This window comes from Hevea brasiliensis, chromosome 6, assembly GCF_030052815.1.
Source record: "Hevea brasiliensis isolate MT/VB/25A 57/8 chromosome 6, ASM3005281v1, whole genome shotgun sequence".
Classification (NCBI taxonomy): Eukaryota; Viridiplantae; Streptophyta; class Magnoliopsida; order Malpighiales; family Euphorbiaceae; genus Hevea; species Hevea brasiliensis.
In genome coordinates this window covers 959,683-974,853 of record NC_079498.1, presented here as the reverse complement: position 1 = coordinate 974,853, position 15,171 = coordinate 959,683, and the positions used below count along the sequence as shown (strand labels likewise).

Sequence of the window (15,171 nt, the reverse complement as noted above, 5' to 3'; positions counted from 1 at the left end):
AATATATATTACAACAAAAATGTTGGAAGTTTTGAACATAACAACAAAGAAATACAAATGAAATGAAAATAGAGAGGAGAAACCAATTAATGTTTCAATTATTCTAGTAATTTATTTTTTTTAAATAATTATTTTAGTAATTTTAATTTCATATAGTTGGGTTTAAAAATAATAATGAAATCTAATTCTTTGAATAGATTATCGATATTAATTCGGCCGTTTGCTTACTTGTTAATTGTGAAGGAATATAATAATTTTATAATAAAATAATTGTAATTTATAAGGTGCAATAGCATATATTTTTAAGTATAGTATTTAATTTCATTTAATCCTATTTAATTATCTCAAAATAAATATGGAATGAGATATGTCTTAATTACAAATAATAAAATAAAATATTATTTTTAATTAATAATAACAGTATTATATTTTTATTATTAAAATATAATTCAATGTATTATTATTAATTCAATATAATGTCATATTATATTAATATGTAAAATCTAAATTTATATATATTTTTAAAGTATATTTTATTTTTTTTTAATTTAATATTTTTTATAAAATGTTTATCTTACCGAAATCACATTCAATGAAAGGAGCAACGTTGTCAATGTGCCTATCAACTACGCGCGGTCCAATAGCCAATCCGAATTCATAATTTTATAATATTAATAATTATTTTAATTTTAAAATTATAATATAGTGTAAGAAATTATAAAACCACGTGGGCCACGGCTTTCTATCAATTTTAGTAACATTTTTTCTTTCGGTCCGTTGAATTTGAATTTGTGATTTCAAAAATTTTAAATTGACTTCAATATTATTAAATTATAATTCATTTATGACAATTTTCTTAGCTTCGAAGTGAAGGGTACTTAGAAAGAATCTTAAATGCATGAATCACGAGAAATATTTCAACAACTAATTATAGATTTTATTTTTCTTTTTGAAATAGTCATACCATCCAAATAATACTTAATAATATTTGAGAATCTTAATTATCTATTTTTTTAGAAAAATAAAAAATAAATTTTCAATAAATAGAGACAAAATATAATTGTAAAATATAAAATTTTATATTATTATAATTTTACACAAAATATTAAAATAAACAATTTATACAAAATATAATAACAATAAAAGAAGTTTTTAAGATTATTTTGTCTAAAATGTAAGATTATTTTATTTAAAAAATAAATTAATAAATTTATATATTTTATTTCTCTTACAGTAATTATTTTATAAAAATTATTAGATCAATAAAAATAGTAATACTTTATAAAAAAAAACATATATGCATATATATAGTATTTCTTATAATTAATATAATAAAGTATTATTTTCAATTAATAACAATTTTATATATTTTTATTATTAATATTAAATAACTCAATTCATGCTTATTATATTCATTTATAAAAAAAATTAAATTTTATATTTTTTCTTTTAATTTAATCTATTTTTTTAAAGTAATTATTTTATAAAATTAGATGCTCTTTAAGTAAATTTTATGAGATAAAATACAAATATTTCATAAAAATTAATTTTATTTTATAATGCAAGTAATTATGGAAGCTACCTTTAATAAATTAAGTAAAATAGAAAAATTCTGTGCATAAAATAATTTTATGGTGCTGTTATCGAATTTTTTTAAAAAATATATTAATTAAAGAATATTAATTTTAATATTAAATTTAATATATTTTAATTATAGTTAAGAATTTTAAAATAATAAAATAATTATTATTTAAAAAAAATAAATGAAATTAATTTCGATTGTAATTTTAAAGAAAGTAAATATAATTTTATTATTTTAAAGAAATTAAATGAAATTATTTTAAAGAAGACAAATATGCAGATGGGCGGCTGGCTAGCTAACCGCCATACGCGACCCTACTTAATTAGTCCTTGTCTCGTTGTCTGAGTCTGGGTCTTCAGTTCCTACTATCGTAAGCAATTAAGGAGTTGTCACTTCTGAATTTGTGTCGGTCGCAACATCTGGGTCATAAGCACTCTTGTTATGTGTGTTAAGAATTGCTTCTGGGTAATCCCAATCAGGAGAACCTCTGTCGAATAGCTCAGAAAAGCTTGTGATTCTGAAATCTAGGGGTGTGCAAACGGTCGGTTCGGTTCCGAACCGAACCGAACCGAAAAAACCGAAAATCGAAAATCGAAAATTTTAAAAACCGAACCGAACCGATTGATAAGAGAAAACCGAACCGAATCGAACCGATAAATTTCGGTTCGGTTCGGTTTTAAACCGATCAAACCGAAATTTATAAAATTTCATATTTTTAACATTAAATCTAAATAATAAAAACATAAAAACAAAAAAAATTGGAAATCAAAACTCAAAAATCTTTAGATTCGGTTCGGTTTTCTTTGATTTCGGTTCGGTTCGATTCGGTTCGATTTGATTTTTTTTGATTTTCTATATATTAATAATTTCGGTTCGGTTCGATTTTTTTGATTTTTTTATGAAAATAACCGAACCGAACCGATTAAACCGAAATTATCAAAATTAATAACCGAACCGAACCGATTAAATTTTAAAACCGAACCGATTGAACCGAATTAATCGGTTCGGTTCGGTTTTTCGGTTAAAACCGAAAACTGCACACCCCTACTGAAATCTTTGCCACTTTTCCCTGGTTTTCTCCTTATGCAACAACTGGGGAGTTTTGAGTACTTTAATCTCATGCCTTTGTTGATCAACGAACAGATCTTTGAATACTCTCATAATCTCTTTTTTTTTGCTATCGACAGGAGTATTATTGGTAGTGGCAAAGAACATACTCATTGGCTTAACACACATCCAACCCAAAACCTCAAGACAACAAGTTTATGGTCCTTCCCATAAGTTTCTCACTCAACCTATCTTTTTCCGATAATGTGAATTCCACACTTGTTTATTCTATACTTTGATTAGCATTTTGTATTGGGATTCAAATTTGAATAACGTCTCTGTCTGCTGACCGCTCTACTCAGCAGCTCTCACCCCTACTTCGTAATTAAACCATATTCTAACTCATTTGAGTATTTTTTTTCTGCCATAGTACCCTTATACAGTCATTTCCTTAGTAAATTAAGCAAGTATAAATTCCTTCCTTGGAAGCTTGGAAGGTTCATTTTTCCCTTTTAAGGAAATATATTATATTCCTACCTAAAGTTCATTTATTCTTATAGTTTTTCTTTTACCGATGATTCCATTGAAATTTCAACTCAAAATTATACACAAATAAACACATGGAAACAGGTTCAAACCTCTCCACCACCCACTACCAAGAAAATGGAGAAACCCCTTCTCACGCTATTAGCACCGATGTTACTGAGGCAGGGGATGAATGGCCTGTTTCAGTGGAAAAAAAGATTAAAGGAATACCAAAACTGCTGAGAAAGTCAGCTCGTAAGAGTTCTTGTTGCATGGTAAGATTTCTTGTTGCATCTTTAGTGTTCCTCAAAGTATTATGCAACACAACAAGAAGGCCTATGAGCCTCGAATAGTGTCCATTGGCCCCTACCACCACGGGAAAAAGCACCTCAAGATGATTCAAGAGCACAAATGGCAATTTCTTGGTGCTGTTCTTGCTCGAACAAGAGAACACGGTGTTGGCCTCAACGAATTCTTTAAAACCATAGAGAACAAGGAGGAGGAGATAAGGGAGGTGCTATTCGGAGACTATTGAGTATAGTAGCCATCAATTCATTGAAATGATGATTCTTGATGAATGCTTCATTATTGAGCTCTTAAGCATACTTGGAAATTTGGTAGAGATCACTCCTGACCACCTCGTTGATCCTATTTTCAGTATGACGTGGTTGCCATTTTGTCTGATGCGAGACCTTCTTAGGCTAGAGAATCAAATTCCTTTCTTTGTTCTTGAATCTTTGTTTAAGCTATCAATTTTGTCTTCCAGAAACAAGGGTTCTCAAGGTACTCTTTCCTTGACACATCTCGCTTTAAAATTCTTTAATTATGCAGTACAAAGTCCCGATGAGGTCCTAGAGAAGCATCAGGACCTTACTGGGAAACATTTGCCAGATTTGCTTCGCTCAACTTTCATCTCTCCAACTCAAAAGCCTAGTAAAAATTCCATTACTAGCCCATTTCTTCAATTGATCCATTCTGCCAAGAAGCTTCCTTTGAGTGGAATTCGGTTCAAGCCAAGGAATCAGACTGAAAGCTTCCTGAACATGGAGTTCAGACATGGATTCCATAGAATACCACCCTTAATAGTAGATGACTTCATGACCGATTTCTTTTTCAATTGTGTTGCATTTGAGCAGTGCTATAAACACTGCTTAAAGGACATTACTAGTTATGTAGTCTTCATGGGTTGCCTCATCAATACGCCTGCCGATGCAGGGTACTTGAAAGACCACAGAATTATTAAGAATTATTCTGGAACAGATGATGAAGTTGCTAAATTCTTCAATGACATAGGCAAGGATATTGCTTTTGATATCAGGAGTAGTTTTTTTTATCAAAGTTGTTCCAGGATGTTAATAGATACTAGAGGAACGATTTCCGTGCTAAATGGGCAGGATTCAAGCATACTTATTTCAAGAGTCCATGATCATTCACGTCAGCAATGGCTGCACTTGTCCTTCTCCTCCTCACCATGTTGCAGGCCTTCTTTGCTGCCTATCCTTATGCATACCCTCCTCAATGTAAATTTATTTATTTATTGATCAATTGAAATGATGTCAATTTTAATTCTATCATATGATATGATCAACAACCTTAATTAATTTGTTTATTTACAAAAACATTAAAAAAAAAAACTCAAATTTAAACAGTCTATTAAAACCAAATTGAAAAAATATCCCAACCGTTGCCTTTCGTAGACATGAGCCGAAAAGTTGAAGCTACTTTGTTATTTCCAAATCCGATTTCTCGATGATTACATAGTCTCCCCGTTTTTACCAATGCACAAGCTAGCTTCCAGTTTAAGGTTTTATTTGTTTATTAATTTTTAATCAAAGAAGAAAGAATTGTGATCGAGATCAAATCCTAACCTCCATTAACATTATATGGCTTTATTAATGAAGAAATCAGAGTTATGAAGTGGGCTATTGATGCCTAGCAGAAAACACCTCTCTGTAATGTAAGAGAAGAAAGAGAAATGAAAGGACCAAAGCCCAAAGAAGGAAAACCCAACAACGTTGTTTCTGCAAGAAAGCCAGTGAGCGTCAATGGAGCCATTAAAACATCTCGTGATTCTAAGGATAATGCAGGGGATGTCCAAGAGCCATTGGTAAGAAAAGAAGCTCCAAGAACTTCAATTGAGGAAATCGTGGAAGATTACAAGCTTAAACGTCTTAAAGAGTCGTTTACAAGACTTCCCTTGGTTGGTAAGAATTCAAAAAATGAGAAAATCTGTCAAATATACGTCATTTTACTTAAATATTCTCGCCATGGGAGAAGATCTAGAGGAGTAGTATTGGACTGTAATGATCTGTTTTCTGGGAATTTCATTTTTGAAGAGTCTAAGTTAAATCAGGCGTTTGGTAGCTCCGGCAGGCCACCGCGCTTTAAGGTGAGAACATTTGATTTACGAGGAGGAGCACAAGTTGGCGATGGGTCTTCAGATGCCGGTAAAAGCAAGGGTTAATTCTTAATTAGTGCCGGGATTATCAAAGCATGTGGTAAATTGCACTGATCATTTTATTATTTTATTTTAATTACTTAATTTTTAATATATTAAAATAAAATCTCTTAATTTTTGATGGTCTTCTATTGGGACTTAGCTCTTCAATCATAAACAGTGCTCCAGCCACTTCAAGTCATGTGTTGCGTTAATAATATTTTAATATATTAAAAATTAAATAATTAGAATATTTTATAATATTAATAATTATTATAATTTTAAAATTATAATAATAAATTTAAATTTTTAATTTCATTATCATATTAAGATAAATTTAGAATCCTTTTCTTTATAAGCTTTTACAATCATTAATATAATAAATACATAGTTTAAAAAAATTAGCTCTACTCAGAATAATTTAATTGATTTTTTTTTTACTTTTAAGATATAAAAAGTAGAAAAATCTCTTTAAATTTGCGTATTTTTATTTATCTATTTTAAAATTATATAGTTTTATAGTAAGAAAAGAAGATGATTATCTCTTTATGCCTCTGTTAAATTAAAAAAAAAAAAAGTAATGTGTTTAAAGATAAACCTATGTTTGAATTGAAAGAAAATGAGAAAGGAAAATTTGAGGAGAAAATAAATTTATTTTTCCCTCAACTTATGTTTGATTAAAAAAAAAAAATGGAGGGAAAGAAAATTTTAAAAGAAAATTGAACCTTAAATTTCATTTTTGTTTCCTCTTCAAATTAGAGGAAAAATGAGAGGAAAATGTTTAAAGTTATGAAAATGTTTCTAAATTTTTTAGGTTATTTTTAAATATTTAAGAGTTAAATTATAATTTTATTATTGAAAAAGTAATTTTTTAATATTTTTCTTATTATATCCAGATATGAAAATAAGAAATTATTTTGCCTTCTAACATCGTCTTTTTTTTTTTTATTCAAATATAGTGTAAGAAATTATAAACCATGTGGGCCACGACTTTCTATCAATTTTAGTAACATATTTTCTTTCGGCCCGTTGAATTTGAATTTGAGATTTCAAAAATTTTAAATTGACTCTAATATTATTAAATTATAATTCATTTATGAAAATTTTCTTGGCTTCGAAGTGAAGGGTATCTAGGACGAATCTTAAATGCATGAATCACGAGAAATATTTCAACTACTAATTATAGACTTTCTTTTTCTTTTTGAAATAGTTATACCATCCAAATAATACTTAATAATATTTGAGAATCTTAATTATCTATTTTTTAGAAAAATAAAAAATAAATTTTCAATAAATAGAGACAGAATATATATAATTGTAAAATATAAAATTTTATATTATTATAATTTTACACAAAATATTAAAATAAATAATTTATACAAAATATAATAATAATAAAAGAAGTTTTTAAGATTATTTTGTCTAAAAAGTAAGATTATTTTATTTAAAAAATAAATTAATAAATTTATATATTTTATTTATCTTACAGTAATTATTTTATAAAAATTATTAGATCAATAAAAATAGTAATACTTTATAAAAAAAAACATATATGCATATATATAGTATTTCTTATCATTAATATAATAAAGTATTATTTTCAATTAATAACAATTTTATATATTTTTATTATTAATATTGAATAATTCAATTCATGCTTATTATATTCATTTATAAAAAAAATTAAATTTTATATTTTTTCTTTTGATTTAATCTATTTTTTTAAAGTAATTATTTTATAAAATTAGATGCTCTTTAAGTAAAATTTATGAGATAAAATACAAATATTTCATAAAAATTAATTTTATTTTATAAAGTAAAGTAATTATGGAAGCTACCTTTAATAAATTAAGTAAAATGGAAAAATTTTGTGCATAAAATATATTTAATGTTATTATTGAAGTTGTTGTTGAATTTTAAAAAATATATATATTAATTAAAAATATTAATTTTAATATTAAATTTGATATATTTTAATAATAGTTAAAAATTTTAAAATAATAAAATAATTATTATTTTAAAAAAATAAATGAAATTAATTTCTATTGTAATTTTAAAGAAATTAAATATAATTTTATTATTTTAAAGAAATTAAATGGAATTATTGTAAAGAAGACAAATATGCAGATGGGCGGCTAGCTAGCTAACCGCCATACGCGACCCTACTTAATTAGTCCTTGTCTCGTTGTCTGAGTCTGGGTCTTCAGTTCCTACTATCGGAAGCAATTAAGGAGCTGTCACTTCTGAATTTGTGTCGGTCGCAACATCTGGGTCATAAGCACTCTTGTTATGTGTGTTAAGAATTGCTTCTGGGTAATCCCAATCAGGAGAACCTCTGTCGAATAGCTCAGAAAAGCTTCTGATTCTGAAATCTTTACAACTGGGAGTTTTGAGTACTTTAATCTCATGCCTTTGTTGATCAACGAACAGATCTTTGAATACTCTCATAATCTCATTTTTTTTGCTATCGACAGGAGTATTATTGGTAGTTTTTTCGGTTTTTCTCTTCTCTCTTCATCTGTTCCGAAGTAATTCTCAATAATTTGGCGACCCCGCAAGTATCCTGCATCGGCAGGGGTGTTGACGATTATAACCCTGTTCAAACGCAACACAATTCAGTAAGAAAGGGCTAACAGTATCGCCTATAGATAAAAAAGGGATTTCAAGGACTCCATGGGGACCAAATTTAATGTCCAAGAAGCTCTCTGCATCCTCTCTTTTCCTGAACTCGACTCCAGCAGCATGGAGATTCTGTACAGGCTGAATCAAGTGAAGGAAATCATCACGATTTGTAGCCTTTTCTTGGGACGAAGGGATAAAAACTGAACGATATAAATCTAACAAGTGTTTCCCTTCAAGGTTCACATGCCTTTCTTTGACTCCAGCAGGTATCCGTGTAGAATGCTTAAAAAATTCCAGGATGTCTATCACGTTATTCATAAATTAATTAATAAATTATTTACATATTATATAAATTTAAATATAATTAATATAAAATTTTATTTATTTCTAATTATAAAATTTAATGATTAATTATATATATTTAAAATTTCTCAAATAAAACGAACACTTTCAGCTTTAGTCGGATCCATTGTTATGGGTTGCGTCATTTGATATGTGTCTTGATAGTGCAGGAAAGATTCATTGATCACTTGCCTATTAATCAATTGCAAGTAAATGCCCTGAGTGGGGATGTTCTTGGTACAATTCTTGTGGCCTTCCCACCTCTAATGAAGTTTCTTTGAAACATTAGAACAGAAAAGAAGGAAATTTAAAAAGGAAAATTCATTACATATTCAAGATACAGTATGTATTATAAAACCCACCTATAAAATTAAAATAAGGTGAGACTCACAAAATTTTTTTAGGTAAAGAACTGACGACTGTTGTGCCTGGAGTACTCAAGAAAACCAGTCTGATAAGCCCATTAGTTTGGTTGAGGAGACCCTTCTCCGCCTTGAGTTCCTCCTCTTAAATCAAAAGTTTTCACCTTGAAGAGTTGATCCTTCAAGCCAGAATCTTCTGCACATGTTTTATAAGAAGCTTGTTGCTTATCATCATCTAGTTCCTTTGCTTGGCGTTCTTTGCCTTTTTTAAGCAGGCATATAAAATCTCCAATTGGAATTTCTTGACCCTGCAAAAACTTTGCAGAACTGGGATTGATCTCCTCAGAAGGCAAGAACTGGGGTTTATCTGCATCTTCATTACCAGCATAACCGCCTAGCCGCTGGCGTTTGGATTTTGGCGATTGATCTGTTCCATCTTTCTCATCGCGTGTTAGGACATCTTCTTCATCATTACCACTCCTATGCTGACGTTTACTCTTTGAAATTTTTCTCTTCCTCTCTGTTTTGTGTGTGTTTTCCAGGCTAGCCTTTGCTAATTCACTATCCATCTCTTGGCTTCAGATGGTGCAATATACATACCTAGACCATAGAGAGTTCTTGCGAGTGCAGGGTAGCTCTCTTTATCTCATAAATACAATACTGGTAAACACTTGATATCATCATATTCAATCTTTATATTTATACATAAAGTTTCGTTAATATCATCACAATTTCTCGAGACTACACAATCTCATAGAGGACGGACATATAATCAAAATTTGGAGGTATTGAACATAGCAACAAAGAAATACAATTGAAATGAAAATATGAGAGGAGAAACCAATGTTTCAATTGTTCTAGTAATTTATTTTTTCGAAATAATTATTGCAGTAATTTTAATTTTAATTTTATATAGTTGGGTTTAAAAATAATAATGAAATCTCAAAATAAATTTTAAATGAGATTTGTAAAAATGGCATGTCTTAATTACAAATAATAAAATAAAAATATTTTTTGGAATTAATAGTAACAGTATTATATTTTTATTATTAAAAAATAATTCAATGTATTATTATTAATGTCATATGATATTAATTTGTAAAAACTAAATTTATTTATAGGCTATATTAGTTAAGAAATCACACTCAATGAACAGTTGACGCTGGATAAGAAACACGGGGTGTGGTCATGTTCCTGAAAATGAAAGGAACAACGTTGTCAATGTGCCTATCAACTACGTACGGTAGAATAGCCAATTCGAATTCATAATTTTATAATATTAATAACTATTTTAATTTTAAAATTATAATAATGAATTTAAAATTTTAATTTCATTATCATATTAAGATAAATTTAGAATTCTTTTCGATAATATAGCAATTATGTAGATCCTTAAAAAAAAAACTTAATAATTATACATAATTAAAAAAAATTGAGAGAAAAACACTTATTTCCACTCAATTTATGTTTGGTTAAAAAAAATAAGAAGGAAAGAAAATTTAGAAGAAAAATAAATCTTAAATTTCATTCCCATTTTCCCTTCAAATTAGAAGGAAAATTATATGGGAGGAAGATGTTTAAAGTCACGAAAATATTCTTAAATTTTTTAGGTTATTTTTTAAAATTTAAAGGTTAAATTGTAATTTTATTATTAAAAAAGTAATTTTTTTTTAATATTTTTCTTTTTATATTCAGATATGAAAAGAAAAAATTAATTTTCTTTCTAGCATCGTCTTCTTTTTTTTCTTTTAATTCACACATAGTTTAAGAAATCATTAACCATGTGGACCATAGCTTTCAGTCAATTTTAACATCTTTTCTTTTAGTCAGTTGAATTTGAATTTAAGATTTCGTAAATTTTAAAAGATTTTAATATTATTAAATTATAATTCATTTATGACAATTTTCTTAGCTTTGAAGTGAAGGGTATCCAGAAAGAATCTTAAATGCATGAATCACGAGAAATATTTCAACAACTAATTATAGATTTTCTTCTTCTTTTTGAAATAATTACACCATCTAAATAATACTTAATAATATTTGAGAATCTTAATTATCTATTTTTTTAAAAAAATAAAAGATAAGATTTTCATTAAATAAAAACCGAATATAATTCTAATGCTTTATTTATTTTATGAAAAATAATTTATATATAGAAAATATTTTTTATATAAAATATTTTCTAAAAAAATATTTTTAATGAAATTATTTTCTGTTGTTTGGTTGTAATATTAAATTAATAGTATGTATTTATTTTATATATATATATATATATAAATATTTTCACATTTTAATAAAATTATTAAAATTTAAAAAGTGAAAAATGACATTCTTTTTATTAAGAAAAAAAAGTAACTCATTTTCTTTGAAAATGATTTAATTTTTACTTTGATCAGAAAAATATTTTTTATGAAATAAATAGTCTAAAATATAAAATTTTATACTAATATAATTTGATATAAAAAATATAAGACAAACCACTTATGTAAAATATAATAATAATAATAAAATTTTTAAGATTATTTTGTCTAAATAGTAGGATTATTTTATTTAAAATAAGTTTAATACAATTTATATATTTTATTTCATAGTTTTTATGGATAAATTTTTTCTTAAAGTAATTATTTTATAAAAATTATTAGATTAATAAAAATAGTGATACTTTACTAAAAAAAAAAGCATATATAGTATTTCTTATAATTAAGATAATAAAATGTTATTTTAAATTAATAAAAATTTTATATATTTTTATTATTAATATTAAATAACTCAATTCATGCTTATTATATTAATTTATAAAAACATTAAATTTATTTTTTGAAGTATACATCATCATTTTCTCTTTTAATAATCTATTTTTTGTAAAGTGATTATTTTACAAAATTAGACACCTCTTTAAGCAAAATTTATGAGATAAAACATTAAAATTTCATAAATATTAATTTTGTATTATAAAGTAAAGTAATTATAAAAGCTACCTTCAATAAATTAAGTAAAATAGAGAAATAAAATACATAAAATAATTTTATAATATATTTAATATTACTGTTAAAACTGTTATTAAAATTTTTTTAAAATATATTAATTAAAGAGTATTAATTTTAAAATTATATTTATATATTTTAATTATAATTAAAAATTTTAAAATAATAAAATAATTATTATTTTGAAGAAATTAATTTTGATTATAATTTTATTATTTTATTATTTTAAAGAAATTAAATGAAATTATTCTCATTTTTATGCACAATGAATTATTTTTATTTATTTAATTTCGATTTGGATTCCGACTCGAGATGAGTAACTATAGATAGAGTTGTTGATGACGATGGATATGATGGTGAAAGCAAAGAAAATCTATTATCCTCAGTTATATATGAACACTCTTTCTTCCAAATTTTCTCCAAAATTAAGTAAGCTTACTTGATAAGGGTAAGAGTTTTACTATAGTAATTACTTTTGAAGGAAAAATAAATTTAATAATAATATTAATTTAAAGTATAATATTTTTTATAATATTAAATTTTGGATTAAACAAATTAAATATAAATTTTTAAAACAAAGGTTTCATTTATTTTGTGAAAAATAATTTATATATAAAAAATATTTTTCATGAAAAATATTTTCTATAAAAGTATTTTTCATAAAAATATTTTCTGTTATTTGATTGTAATGTCAAACTTTGTATATATTTATATCATATATGTATAAGTATTTTTACGTTTCAATAAGATTATTAAAATCTATAAATAGAAAAGGACTTCCTCTTTTAAAAAGAAAAAGTCATTTTCCTTAAAAATAACTTAATTTTCTTTTTGATGAGGAAATTATTTTTCATTAACTCATTTTTCTGCGTGCTTCAAATACTAAAAAATGTAGAAAATATTTTCCAGGAAAATTGTAACACCCCTAATTTTTAAATTTATTATTTTTGAGTAAATGTTAATATTTTAATTTTATTTAAATTTTAAAAAATTATTTGAAATTTTTCGGATTTTAGAAATCGGGTTTGATTTCCCAAAAATATAAAACTTTGATGGTTTTTAAAAATTAATTTAAAGAACAAGTGGCAAAACTAAAAATATATTTGGAGTCTACGAATTTTTCTGAGTTTTCTAGAATTTTTTTCGGAATTTTTGGGTCTCGTTTTCTGTCCCAAGGCAGAGTAAAAATTTAAAATTTTGTATCTTGAATCAGACAGGCCGAATCAAACCGGACCGGATCGGATCGATCGAATCGGACCGACCCTTTTCTTTTTCTTCTTCCTTCTCCCTCGCGCGCCCGACCTCTCCTCCTTCCCTTCCTGTTTTCTCTCTCCTCCCTCACCCCCAGGCCGCGCCGCCGCCACCCAGCCTTCCCCACCTCGCTGGCACACCACCCCACCACCTCCTCACGGCCGGCCGACGCTCCAGGCGGCCGGCAAACGCGCGCGAAGACCACCAGACGCGCGCTATTTCGGCTTCCCGATCAAAATTCAGTCGATCCGGCCACCAATTAGGCCGGGTCTTATGTCAAACACCATCTACACTTCGAGAGCTTTCCATAGACACCAAGAACACCAAAATCCATCGAGCGGTTTGTCCAATTTTTGTCCGGGAAGTTTTAGCCCATTTTGACTTTTGGGCTAGATTTCTCGCAAACCGTGAACCCCACGAGAAAATCGAGAGTACCAAAGCTCTCCACTCGTCGAGAGCTTCGCGGCAATATAAATTTCAAAATTTTCCAACACTATTTTTCGATGGGTCCCACAGAACTTCGTAGTATTTTTCTGAGCATTAAATGAGCTTAGAAAATTCCGTAAAAATTATATACTAACCCCCGTGTTGTAGGCTTCGTGTAGATACCTTCAATTCGCGGAAATTTGACAGTTGTCCGGGTTTGTGAATTTCCGGCTAGACAGACCGGCTACCGAAAAAGTCTTGGAATTGGCTACCCCACCGTTGTCAGACGCCCCGAGCGCATTCCCGATATCGGAATCGGCATAGGTAAACCCGAACCTTGCTTTTTCGTAATTTTCTATTGCTTAAATGGGATTAAAAATCCATAAAATATTCGTGGTAGCTCAGAAAATTATGATTCTTTTTGCAGTAGCCTGGTAATATTGCTAAGGACCACGGGGAAAAGTTTTAGAATTTTTAGAGTTTATTTGGATAGTTTTTGCAAAAAGCGTCAATTATAAGGACTAAACTGTAATTTTACATATTGTGATTGATGACTGTTTGGATGGGCCCAGGAGGGGCTGTGTGATATGATTGAGTTGTGGGTGTATGGTTGATGGATATAGAAGTGTGTTTTAAACCCATTTGCAGGTTGGGTAGGTCCTAGGTATAGGGGAGACTCTGCCGGATTTTCGGCACGACTTATGACGTCTTTGGTCTTTTTCTTAGTTTGTATTGAGTCAAATTTATTAAATGATTGTAATAAAATTGTCGTGAGTCGATGACCTTCTTCCTTCACAAGTCTGTGAGTAAAATATTAATTTTAATTGTAATTTCGATATTATTATATGTTCAAGTATGCCCATGCACCACTTATATGTAAATATCTATATAGTTAAAATCTAGGCACGTTTTATGTTGCATTCATAACTGTTAAGTGCCATGGATGTTGTTGTGGTAATTTGGAGCAGTGTGCGTGAGTTGGCGTGCGTGTGGTGTGGTGTGGTGTGGTGTTGGCTGTGGACAAGACGGGTAGACACGGCTTGAGATCTTCGCTGGGACTCGGTCCTTCGGGGTAGACACGGCTTGAGTTATTCGCTGGGACCCCGATTTGGTTTATTAAGTGGAAGTCCGAGCTTGAGTTCTTCGCTGGCACAGTTTGGATTAAGAGAGCTGTATAGGGGATCAGCTCCCATATATGTATTGTTTAACATTATTGGGTGTGTGAGTGATCCAAATTACCTTTTTACTGTTATAATATGAAAATATTGCTGATGTTGCATTTTACTCTACAGGGTGCATTAGCTTTAGATAGTTATAGAGATTATGGTTAAAATTGATATTTTACTCTCTGAGTCGAACGCTCACTCCTGTTCATTATTTTTCAGGCTACAAGAGGATTTTGTTGTGGTTAACCTGTTTTTCTCCTTCGCATGTTGTTTATTAATGTTTGTGTAATTTTATTAACTCCTAGAATTTCCGCATGTGTTAGAAATATTTATTTGTTTTGGGGACTGTAATATAATTATCATGTTGGGCCTGTAAACTTATTATTATATGCATGTTTGTTGGACTGGATGAGGGAGCTGAACTCTC

The 15,171-nt window shown here is 28.1% G+C and overlaps 1 pseudogene; it reads left to right on the top strand.

Annotated features, from left to right (window-relative positions):
* The first annotated feature begins 3,249 nt into the window (after positions 1–3,249).
* LOC110641116 (UPF0481 protein At3g47200-like) lies at positions 3,250–4,703 on the top strand (annotated as a pseudogene).
* The last annotated feature ends 10,468 nt before the right edge of the window (positions 4,704–15,171 follow it).